The sequence below is a fragment of the Nannospalax galili genome, unplaced genomic scaffold (genome assembly GCF_000622305.1).
Source record: "Nannospalax galili isolate Female #2095 unplaced genomic scaffold, S.galili_v1.0 scaffold970, whole genome shotgun sequence".
NCBI lineage: Eukaryota > Metazoa > Chordata > Mammalia > Rodentia > Spalacidae > Nannospalax > Nannospalax galili.
The window spans coordinates 341,541-354,520 of NW_008328699.1; the positions used below are offsets into that span (position 1 = coordinate 341,541).

The following is a 12,980-nucleotide window of genomic DNA, read 5'->3' on the forward strand; positions in this document are numbered from 1 at the left end:
ATGCTGGTCTTGAAGTTGCTATGTAGCCAAGGATGACCTTGAACTTCTCATGATCCTCCAGCCTCTACCTCAAAAGATTACAGGCACAGGCCATCATGCCCATTAACTTTTTTTTTAATGTATGCATGTATTGCCTACATGTTTTAAAATGCATTTGTGTTGTGCAATGCCCAAGGAGGACACAGAAGAGGGAATTGAATCCCCTGGAATGGGAGATATGGACAGTTGTTAGCTGCCATGTAGGTGCTGGGATTTGAATCTGGATCTTCTGCAAGAACAGCCACTGTTTTTAATTTCTGAGCAATCTCTCTAGTCCCACCCCATTTACTTTTTTTTAATGTTATTTTTATTTTATGTCTATGAGTGTATTGCCTGCATGTATGTGAGCGCACCCGTGTCGTGCAATGCTGCAGAGGTCAGAAGAGGCGTTGGATTCCCCTGGAACTGGAGTTAAGGACAGTTTGTAGCCGCCACATGGGTGCTGGGAATCAAACCCAGGTCCTCTGCGAGAGCAGTCAGTGCTCTTAACCGCTGAGCCATCTCTCCAGCCCCCCCCCCCCTTTTTTTGTCTTTTTGAGGCAGGGTCTCCCTATAGTCCCAGCTGGCCTGGAACTCACTATGTAGACCGGGCTGGCCTTGAACTCACCGAGGTCTGCCTGCCTCTGCCTCTCGAGTGCTGGGATTAAAGGCGTGCACCACCATGTCTGGCACCATTTACTTGTTTAAAAAAAGCTTAAATTTTATTCAATCAGTTGCTCTGAGTGGATGTTTATCGTACTGCAAACTACTCTAATCTATCCAAAAGCATACACCTCCTTTTCTGTAAGTTTCAAGATTCTGTTTTTCATTAATGTTATTTTCATGTGTTTTCTAATTTCCATTATTGTTTATTCCTTGACACACCTAGAAAATACATTTAAAATTTAGTATCTATGGATTTTTTAAATGTCTGGGTAAAATATTTTCCTATGTGTCCATTACCTAAAAGTTAAAAACTGCATGACTCTCATGCTATGCAGTGTGGTGGCTGGTACACACCTTTAATCCCAGCAACTCAGAAGGCAGAGGCAGAAACAGCATCATAATCTTTTCCTTTTTTTCATCCGTTACTAACAGAGAAAATTTAAGACTCTCATGCTATGCAGTGTGGTGGCTGGCACACACCTTTAATCCCAGCAACTCAGAAGGCAGAGGCAGAAACAGCATCATTGTGAGATTAAAGCCAGCCTGGTCTACATATCAAGCTCCAGGCCAGCTGGGGCTAGAGAGACACTGTCTCAAAGGACACACATACAAAAACAGAATCTCACAGTATAACGGGCTTTCCAGTTCTCCATGGGATCACTAAATTTGTCTTTCATATATTTTGAAGGTATGCTATTACAAAAATTGTGTGCTGTGTGCGTACGTGTACATGCACACATGCATGCAGACATAGAACCCAAGGTGCATAATATTTGGTACTTAAATCTTCTTAGAACTAAGCAAATCATCCTATGTAGTGTCTCTGGTGGTTTGAATGAGAACTGCCCCCCATAGGTTCTTGTACTGAACACTTGGTCTCTTGCTGCTGACACTGTTTGAGGTAATGGAACCGTTAGAAGGTGGGGCCTTGCTGGGGGAAGCACATCACTGGGAGAGTTCATAGCCTCGTCCTCTTCTGCTCCCGGCTGTGGAAGGAGATGTGAGCTCTCAGCTTCCTGTTCCTGCCTTATGCCTGCCACTTGCTGTCTTCCTCCCTGCCATGATGGACTCATCCTGAAGCCATAAACCAGAATAAATTCTCTCCCCAAAGTTGCTTTTACTCATAGTGTTTTTTTTTTATTTTTTGTCAGCATATTAAAATTTATTACTACCTGGTCTCCATCATCAAAATTTCAGATCTTGGTCTTTCCTTCTTGTACAGGGCCAAAAGAGACACATTGGCTCCTTTAACAACCTTAAAGCGGACTCCAGGAAAATCACCAACTGCATGACCTTTCCGACCAAATCCAGCGACCAGCACTTCATCGTTCTCAACGATGTTCAGGCAGCCGTCACCGGGCACAAGGGCTGTGCTTTTCTTGCCGTTCTTGATGAGCTGGACCTGACACACTTCCGAATTGGGTTGTTGAGCTTCAACCCCTACTTTTTCCAGCACGATTCCCTTGGCATGAGAAGCATCTCCAAATGGGTTGGCTTTGAGGGCTGCACCCAAGTGGGCTTTCTTGTACTGTTTATCATGCCACTTCTGGTGCCGTTGGTGGCTACGGCTACGGAGCATCCTGGCAAATACGCAGACCACGACACTTGCTCATGCAGCCGGTGCTGCAGACCCAAGAGAAAGCTTAGTCATGGTGTTTTATTACAGCAACAAGAAATAGCTAAGACGGTGTCCCTCTAGTATGTAGCTAGTTTTCTGCTTTATAATTAAAAATTTTACATTTATTGTGTATATGTGTATGCGCATGCATACTCGCACACATGAAGATCAAAGGGCAACTTGTGGGAGTCTGTTCTTTCTACCATGTGGATCCTGGAGATTGAACTCAGGTGTTCAGGCCTGGAAGCAAGCACCTTCACTTACTGAGACATCTTGCCAGCACTAAATCATTTTTTAAAATTACTGACATATAGCCAGGTGTAGTGGTGCATGTCTTTAATTCCAGCAATCGGGAGGCAGAGGCAGGCAGATCTCCATGAGTCCAAAGCCAGCCTGGTCTATATAGTGAGTTCCAGGCCAGCTGGGGCTACAGGGAGACTCTGTCTCAAAAAGACAAAAAAAAAAAAATTACTAACATACTGAATTTCTATCTGCCAGATTTTGTGTTTATTCTTTTTCTTTCTTTATAATTTTGTCCCTTCTTTGCAAAAACATTGATGGATCATTTTGGTTGTCAGTTTGACTTGACAGAATGGTATCTAGAAACTGGTATAGTTCTGTGTGTGTGTGTGTGTGTGTGTGTGTGTGTGTGTGTGTGTTGTGTTTCCAGAGAAGAGTGGTATATAGGTGGGTGGAGTAGAGAAGACAGATCCTGAACATGGCTGACCTCTAACAGGCAGAGACTGGATGGAGCAAAGAAATGGAAGTGGGAAGCTGGCACGTGCAGGCACTACTCGAGTGGATGTGGCTTTTGCAGTTACTGTCCCCTGCAGACAGCACATTCTCCAGCCTTTGCATACAGATCCCCATTATTGCTCTGTACAGGCTTCTGCCCTGCACTGTGGACCTCTGTCTTGTGTCTGAGGCTTTCAGCTTCTTGGATTGAGGCATTTCCAGTTCCCTGGCTCTTCAGCCTGCAGAAGGCTGCTGCAAGACCAGCCAGCTTCTGCGTGGAAGTCATTCAACAACTCTCTTCTAAGTATATTCTGTTACTCCCTTTGTCCTGCTTCTCTGGAGTGCTCTGACTAATACAAACTAAATATAGTAATGTAGAAGTCTATCTCTCACAGAAACAAATGCACAAAGTAGGCAACTTGGAGCTGCTCTGGGAGTGACACTCATCCAGGACCCAGTCCCTTGATGCTTCTCCGTTCTCAGGGCTTCTTGTATTTAAAACAGCTGCTTCACTCTGGGCATGGTGGCATCTAGGAGGCTGGTATAGGAGAGTCTAAGGTTCCAGCACTAACTCCCATTCCAAGATTTCTTCTGGCAAATTTCTCAGTGACATCCTTGCCTCAGAGTCTTACTAGTCATTTTTAGCATTATTCATTAATTCTATGGCAAGTCTGTAAACTACTGAAGTGATTTTGATTCTAAATAATTTGCCCCATGCATATTAAAGTACATGATTATATAAAGACACTGAGAGTCGGGGCTGGAGAGATGGCAACAGAGGACCCAGGTTTGATTCCCAGCATCCACATGGCGGCTACGAACTGTCCTGGAATCCAAAACCCTCTTCTGACTTCCACGGCATTGCATGACATGGGTGCACTCACATACATGCAGGCAATACAAACTACACATAAAATAATAATAAATAAAATATTTTAAAAAGAGACTGAGAGTGAGATAGTAAAGTCATAAAGATATCTAACAACTCTAACTTTCCAAAAGCTAGGCCAGGCGTTTGGGAGGCAGAGGCAGGCAGATCTCTGTGACTCTGAGGCCAGCCTGGTCTACATAGCGAGTTCCAGGCCAGATGGGGCTACAGGGAGACCCTGTCTCAAAAGACAAAAAAAAAAAACCCAAAAAACAAAAAACAAAACAACAACTTCCCAAAAGCTAAACGTCTTGGTTGAGGACAGACACAAATTAAGAGGTGGCCGTGTTACAAAACAGGATGTGAAATATGTTGTATACAATAAAAAATGAGGGTTGATGAGATGATTCAGCAGTTAAGAGCACTTGCTCTTCTTCCAGAGGACCTGACTTCAGTTCCTAGCACTCAAATTGGGGAGCCCACAGCTGCCTAAACCTCTAGCTCCAGGGGTTCCAACATCCTCTTCTGGCCTCTGCAGGCAACCAGCACACATGGCATACATTCATAGACACAAAAAAATACTTAAAAACCATTTTAAAAACCAGTAAAAAGAATGGAAATCTAGAGGAAAAAGATATCCCTGTGGGGGGCTGGAGAGATGGCTCAGAAATTAAGAGCACTGACTGCTCTTGCAGAGGACCTGGGTTCTGGTCCCAATACCCACATGGCAGCTAACACCTGTCCGAAACTCCAGTTCTAGGGGATCCAATACCCTCTTCTGACCTCCATGGACATTGCATGACATGGGTGTACTTACACACATGCAGGTACTATACTCATACACATAAAATAAAAGTAATTTAAAATATACCACTGTGCATGGTTACATAAGCTTCAACACGGAAAAGTTAATGTAATTTGGGAGGACCAAAATGGAACAGGAATAACCTAAGCAGACCTGCTACCTAAATGGCTTTCAGATGCATGGACACTGAAAAGGATTGTGTTGGTGCCAGGTGCCAGATCAGGGGAAGCCTCAGTACTGAGGCAGGAGTTAGCTCCACATAGGAAGTAGGGGCAGGGCCCATGGTGATCATGAGTTAGTCAAGTAACACGAAAACCAAAAGTGACCACAACATGACCACTCTCCTGACTAGACAAGTTAACACATTGCAGCTCTCCAGTTTCGCAGATCGAGCATCAGTAGGCCATGTAGATGCCTCATGGTTCGCCCTGGACAGACCAGAAATAACCAATCTCAAAAAACATTACCTCAGTCTCCATCCAATTCCTGCCATAAGACCCATTAAACAGCACTCTGCAGGTGCGCAGCTGATTCCTCTTAGAGACCTCTACTCTCAGGAGCCGTTCTCACTTTTGCTTACTAAATCGAAGCTCCTTCTGCTCGTGCCCTCTTCCTGTTTTCTCACTTTTCTTGGGGCTAAGACAATGAACCAAGAGCCAGTGGCTGCACCTAGCTCCTTGAAGCTCACCAAGAGCTGAGGCAAACTCCACTGTCTCAAGGAATTGACAGCAGTACCACTTTTTTTTTTTTTTTTTTTTTTGGTCTTTTTGAGACAGAGTCTCCCTATAGCCCCAGCTGTCCTGGAACTCGCTATGTAGACCAGACTGGCCTTGAACTCACAGAGATCCGCCTGCCTCTGCCTCCCAAGTGCTGGGATTCAAGGTGTGCGCCACCATGCCCAACTAGCAGTACCACTTTTAAAGGCAAGAAAAGTCAGATGGCAAACACAGTTTAGAGATAAATTAATTCATCCTGTTAAGACCTGTAAATGGGCAGGAAACTCAGAGTGATGAAATGGACATGTTAGCAAAAATACAGAGACTGGGATTTCAAATAAATGTCAGTGTCAGAGCTACAGATGTGGGGTGCTGATCTTAAATAGCTAGGGGTGCTAATCAAGCTATTCTTCTCTCAAGGAAAGAACAAAACTTAAGAACTGAACTCCAGAGAATGCTGACAGGGAACAGGTGGGAAGGTGAATTATCAGGAGCAGAAAGGAGGTGAGAAGAGATGACGTGTGACAAGGATAGGAGTGTTCCCAGAAAGAGGATGACTCAGTGTCAAATGTGACACAGAAACCAGAAAAAAATGACTTGAAGAAAGTCATTGAGTGGAAGGAACACTGGTAACAACTGGAGCCCATGCAGAGCAGGGCTTCATCACTGTGTGAAACAGGAGCCAGACTCAATCATTGAATGGCGTTAAGAGGCAGCAGGGACTCTGTGTCCTCTCAACTATGTCCTCCACTTCTTGCTGAAAGGAAGAGACTGCCACATCTCGCAGCAGCATGCCAACCGCACCCTTTCTGCTCGTTAACTCCATGTGGTCAAAGCACTGTAGCTGGGACATGTGCCTCACGCCTATTCCACAGACTCTAAAACGCGACATACTTCCTTGAAAGAGATGGTGGCCAGAGACCCAAGTAGCAGCAATCTTGGGAGCAGAGCCATATCTGTTGGAAACTCATGCAACACCCCCCCCACACACTCTTTCCAAGGTTATGAAAGCAGCCATAATGATTTTTCATTTGAAATGTGAAATTCTCTACAGAAGAGAGCTCCCATTTAAAAGCTTCAACTAGTGCTGGACAGAAGGCTCAGTGGTTAAGAGCACATATTGCTCTTTCAGATGACCTAGGTTTAGTCCCCAGCACCCACATAGCAGCTAACACCCATCCTTAATTCCAGTTCCAGGGGATCCAACACCCTCTTCTGTCCTCCACAGCCACTAGGCACCCACATGGTGTACTTACATACACATAGGCAAAACACACATAAAATAAAAATAAGGTGGGTGTGGTGGCTTACACCTTTAATCCCAGCACTTGGGAGGCAAAGACAGGTGGATCTCTTCGAGTTCAAGGCTAGCCTGGTCTGCATAGTGAGCTCCAGGCCTCCTGAGGCTACAGGGAGACCCTGTCTCAGAAAGACCAAAAAAAAAAAAAAAAAAAAAAAAAAAAAAAAAAGAAAGAAAAGAGAGAGAGATTGCTCATCATTAAGAACACTTGCTGCTCTTCCAGAGGACCCAGGTTCTATTCCCAGCATTCACATGGCAGCTGACAACTGCCCTTCACTCCAGTTCCAGGGGATCTGACACCCTCTTCTGGTCTCTGCAGGGCACTGCATGCACATGGGCCACTTACATACATACAGGCAAAACACTCGTACACATAAAATAAAACTAATAAATAAGATGTTTTTTAAAAAAGCTTCAACCTCTATAAAACCTGGATCTCCCTAAATTAACTGGCAATCCTTTCAAGCACAGCCATATTTGTAATATCAGCTCAAAAACTCCATGAGTACACAAAATATCCAATGTAATCTCAAAGGAGAAAAACTGGGAATTGCTGGTCCTTTAAAAAGGATTTTCTTTTATTTTTAATTATGTGTATGTGTGGGGGCGGTATATACATGAAAGGGCAGGTGCCAGTGGAGGTCAGAAGTGCCAGGTCCTCTGAGAGAGCAGCCAGTGCTCTTAACTGCCGAGCCTTCTCTTCAGCACAGAACTTTTGGTGTTGATGTGACTTTTCCCAGGATGGAAAATAACTACAGCACTAGTATATCCCTCTGAGATGAGGTCTACTGGGTCTCAGGATTAACTTTCTTCCCAATCATAGTAGGGGACACATATATAATTACCTTTTAGAACTCTAAATGCATCTGGGCATGGTGCATAGATAGCCCTGCATTCTCAAGCATGTGGGAGAGTGAGGCAGAAAGATTGTGAATTGGAGGCCAGTCTGGACTACACAGTGAGCTAGACGCCACCCTGAGTTACAGAGTGAGACCCTGAGAAAGAAAAAGCAAACTACTGGTTGGTTAACCAAACAAACAAAATCTCTCTAAATTCCATGTTTATTCTGATATTTAATGGAACATTATACATGCAGAGCGGACAGTGGCTATGTCTATCACATGTGTCTGCTTCCTGTCTAAATAAAGGAAGACCAATGATCCCAGACGATGTGGCACAGAGCAGCGAGCACTTCTAGACTTCATTCACAAAGGAGCCACATCAGGACACCTGAAAACCTGGACACTAGAACTAAAAATCACAATCTTCACTCTTGAAGGACATTCTACAGGCCCTATAAATCTTTGTACTCAGTCAGTACAAACCCATGCCCTGTGCCTTATCTCCGAAGTTCTCAGAGTATCTTTAAGAGAAAAACTATCCTTTTAAATTTTTTATGCATTTATTTTAGTGTGTGTGTGTGTGTGTGTGTGTGTGTGTGTGTGTGAGTGTGTGTAAGCAGGCACACACATGCCACAGAGTGCATGTGAAAGTCAGAGGACAACTGCTGGGTACCAGCTCTCTCCTTTTACCTTGAGGATTCAGGGACTGGGCTCAGGGTGTCTAGCCTGCACAGAAACATCTCTACTTGTGCACTGTCTCACTGATCCTCCTTTTTAAAAAAAATGTGTGTGTGTGTGTGTGTGTGTGTGTGTGTGTGTGTAAATAGGCCACTTTTGCCCCTCTTCCAACTGGAAATACTAAGGTAACAAAACAGCATACACACACACCCACATGCTGGTGTGTTTGCCATCTCTCTAGCCCCTCAATAAAAATTTCAAGTGAGCTCTCAGCCTTAGCACCACCTTTCTTGAAATTCCTGCACCATGAGAGCGAGGCAGAGGAGGAAACGACTGCACAGGCTGAAGCACAAGAGAAGAAAGATGAGGCAGAGGCCCAAGGACGCAAAACTGTGCACCACGGATGCCGCAGGGGCAGAAGGAAGGGATGCCGGGATGGTGGTACAGACTATCAGGCGGAGGGCTACTGTTGATAATTCATCTGTCAGTCTAGAACTTCAACCAACTGCCAAGACCACCTGAGAGACGGCCCTGCCTACAACCCAAACAATCCCTGTTGGGCCTCTGCCCTGGGACCGTGGCATTCTGGACTATTCTGTTCTCATTGTTACCAAGTATAACCGTGTACAGCAAATCATCTCTTCTACTGTCTCAGCTGAAGAAGAAGAAAAAAGGGGGTGGGGAGCGGAATGGAAGGATCCCCAGGATTTCAGGAAACAGTTTCAGGGAATATCCTCATCCTGCAAGCTACATGGCCTCTTTGGAGAGGAGAGAAAATGGAAAGGAAATGAAGCGGAACAACAGCCCAAAGACTACTGATGGCAAAATTATCCCATAAGAAATCTTGTTTTTCATGAGGCATCAGATGCTTTTAACATCATAATAACATTGTTCAATGTAATAATTAGTAACCACAAAGATATGACTCAAGGGAGACACCCAAGTGCAAATAAATGTAGCCTGAACCATGTCTAAGTCATTCCAGGCTTGGTTTGAAACATCTATGCATCTGCCTGATCACTCATCTGAGGGACTTGAGTTGTTTGGTTTTTTTTTTTTTAAGTCAGGGTCTCTGGACTTGCTGTGTAGACCAGGCTGGCCTGAATTTTACAGAGATTCACCTGCCTCTACCTTCTTGAGTGCTGGGATTAAAGGTGTGCGCTACCATGCCCGGCTGAGCTTGCATTTTTATAACAGCTTTCCCTTAGAGGATTTTGAGTAAATCCGACTAGTTTTCTAGTTATATTAGTAACCCATCTTCATGACCTCGCTCAGTTCAATAGGGAACTAAATGCCCTGTCCTCTCTCAGACCAGGGCAAGAGATTGGCTCTGGTGTCCCGGCAATACTGGACCTTGAGCTCCCTCTGCAGGACACTGGTCTATCTGAAGGAGAGTCCTCAAGGAGAACTTCAGAAGTACGCTACTGTCTCAGCTGAGTGGGGCACGGACAGTCTAACAGCTACTAAGGAGGCACCTGGTACAATCTATTCACTGAGATGTGGAAAACAAAATTAATACCACCGCACTGCATTAAAGCACAGTAGCATGTGCCTGAAGCACAAGCTACACAGGAGGGTGAGTCAGGAAGACTGCTCAAGCTCAGGTGTTCAAGGCCAGCCTGTGCTACACAGTGACTCTATCTCAAAGAAACAAAACCACACAAACAACAAAAAGCATACTAACTTGCTACAGAGGACATATTCTACCCCATCATAAAATTATTCTATATTTCAGTCTTTTTCTTTTTCTTTTTTTTTTTAAATTTTGTGTGTATGTGTGTATTGCCTGCCTTATGTATTTAAGTAAACCCATGTTTTACAATACCCAAGGAGGTCAGAACAGGGTGTCAGACCCCTTGGAACTGGAGTTAGAAATGGTTATGAACAAAACAGTGAATCCCTCACCGAGTTACAGCTTAGTAAGCAAGATAAATAAGATATGCAGCTTATCAGACAAAAAAATGGTAAATGAAAAATAAAATAGGAAATGGGACTAGGGGTGGGGAAGTTAGAAGTAGGTGACAGGAGGTCTATATTGAAGTAAAAACTCCTTAAGAGGCTTTCTTGCATAACTAGATCAGATGTAAGGACATCCTGCAGTCACATGGGGAAGATTTCTTTTAAAAAAAATATTAGCCGGGCATGGTGGTGGAGAGAGGATGGAGGGAAAGAAGACTGCCAGCAAACACATTTAGTAAGGATACAAGATCAGTATAGAAAAACAAACTATATCTCTGTATATTAACACACAATTAAGACACAATGCCATTTATAGAAGCATCAAAAATAAGATATACAAGAATTAATTTAATCTATGTTGTATAAGATTGCTACACCAAAATTATAAAATACGGCTAAAATAAATTTAAAAATCTAAACAACTTGCTGGGCGTGGTAGCACACGCCTTTAATCCCAGCACTCGAGAGGTAAAAGCAGGTGGATCTCTGTGAGTTCAAGGCCAGCCTGGTCTACATAGTGAGTTCCAGGACAGCTGGGGCTACAGGGAGACCCTGTCTCAAAAAGGCCGAAAAAAAAAAAAAATCTAAACAACTTATATCGTGCTTGTGGACCGGATAACTCAATATTATTAAGATAGCTATTCTCTTCAAACTGATACAGAGATTTAACCCAATCTACTCAAAATCCTAGGAGGCATTTTTGTAGAAATTTTGTGATTAAAAAAATGACAATCTTTGCTATTGATAGTTGTGATAAATATGTAAGTGCAACAGACAATGGACTGACATACTGTTGACCCCACAAGAAGCAGCTCTTAATTTCCACTAAAACAGGGAATCCGTTAGAAAGGTGTATTATGTATAATAACTCCAGCCATTAATTCTAATCAAAACTTTTCTTTCTTCCTGTTTGTGGTTTGGTTTTATTGTTTTTGTGTTTGAGAGAAGGTCTCATGTATGCCACCATTGCTGGTTTACGCTGTGCTGGGGACTGAACTTAAGGCTTTGTACATAGTAGGTAAGTACTCTTCCAACTGAGCTACAGCCCCAGCCCTTAAAACTTTCCTAAGATGAAAACATATTACATGTTGTAGTAATGAAGTTATATTTTCCTTTCCTTTACATGTTTATTTAGTAAATGGAATTAGACAGAAGGCTGGTAATAAACCAAGCAAGACAATTTTATTAATTTTTGGAGAGTAGAAAAATCTAGAATTTTGGTAGTCCTCTGGTTTAAATAAGCCCTTCAAAAGTTCACACGTGTATGGTGGCACACAGCTCAATTTCCAGGACTCGGGAGACTGAGGCAGGAGGAATGCCACAAATTTGAGGCTAGCATGGGCTACATATAGAGTACTAGACCAGCCAGGGCTATCTAACAAGACCCTGTCTCAAAAGAAAAACAGAAGAAGTTCACATTATAGTCCAGTGGTAGAGAGCTTGCCTAGCACATGTGAGGTCCTAAATTCATTTCCCAGTACTACAAAAAAAAAAAAAGACACATTGGAAACTTAATCTCCAAACTAGTATGTTAATGGTATTAGGGGGCTGGAGACTTCAGATGATAATTATGATTGGATGAGGTTATAAGTGGGGCAGCTCCATCGTGACATTAGTGGCTTTATAAGAAAAGGGAGCTTGCTCAGTCTGCCCATGTGATGCTCCCCAAGTGATGCTGCAGCAAGATGGCTCTCCAGCACTGAGCAGATGAAGGTTCTAAGCTTCCTAATCTCCAGAACTGTGGGCTAAGAGAAACTATTTCTTTTTAAATTATTTTGTTTCTTTTTTGTTTTGTGTTTTTGAGATAGGGCTCTCCTACAGCCCTAGTGGGCCTGGAATTACATAGACCAGGCTGGCCTCCATCTCACTGCCTCCCAATGCTGAGATCAAAGGCATGTGCCACCCCGCCCAGACCTCTATTTTTTATTTTAATGAGTCACCCAATCTATATTAACAACAGAAAACTACCCAAGATAGATGGTTACCTTTTCTAGGCTGTACATACTTTCTTAGGAAATAAAAAAAGGCCACTACCAGACCTAGAAAACTAGAAGATGCAGGCAATGGCTTAAATAAAGAAATTTACCATTTGAACACCATTTTTAGATGTTTTGTAAGTGGTATAAATGCTTTACTGCTGACCAATGGAACATATTTTTCATGTGATAGAATGAATAGTTATTACAACAATAGATGAGATAGTTCATTAAGAATTCACTTGGGAGGCTGGAGAGGTGGCTCAGCGGTTAAGAGCACTGACTGCTCTTGCAGAGGACCCGGGGTTCAATTCCCAGCACCCACATGGCGGCTACGAACTGTCCTTAACTCCAGTTCCAGAGGAATCTGAAGCCCTCTTCTGACTTCCAAGGCATTTGACGACATGAGTGCACTCACATACATGCAGGCAATATACTCATACACATAAAATGAAAATAAATAAAAATAATTTTTAAAAAAAAGAATTCCCTTGAGAGGAGGAATGTGGTGGTGTGGCATATGCCTTTAATCCCAGTACTCAGTAAGAGAGGTAGGTGAATCTCTGTGGTATTGAGGCCAGCCTCGTCTATGTAGCGAGTTCCAGGCCAGCCAGGGCTACAGGGGGACCCTGTCTCAAAAACAGAACAAAACAAACAGAAGGAATACACTTGAGGAGACCTGCATTTTCTAGGGTAGGGCTGAGATCGGTGCCGGCAATGCACACCACGTGACAGTGTCACCCACTCGGTAGTCATAGCAAACAAGGAAGCAAGCAGAGGGATAAGTTTATAACTCCGA

The 12,980-nt window shown here is 43.4% G+C and overlaps 1 pseudogene; it reads right to left on the bottom strand.

The window, feature by feature from the left end:
* Positions 1-1,852: 1,852 nt before the first annotated feature.
* Positions 1,853-2,297, bottom strand: LOC103729949 (annotated as a pseudogene).
* Between the last annotated feature and the right edge of the window lie 10,683 nt (positions 2,298-12,980).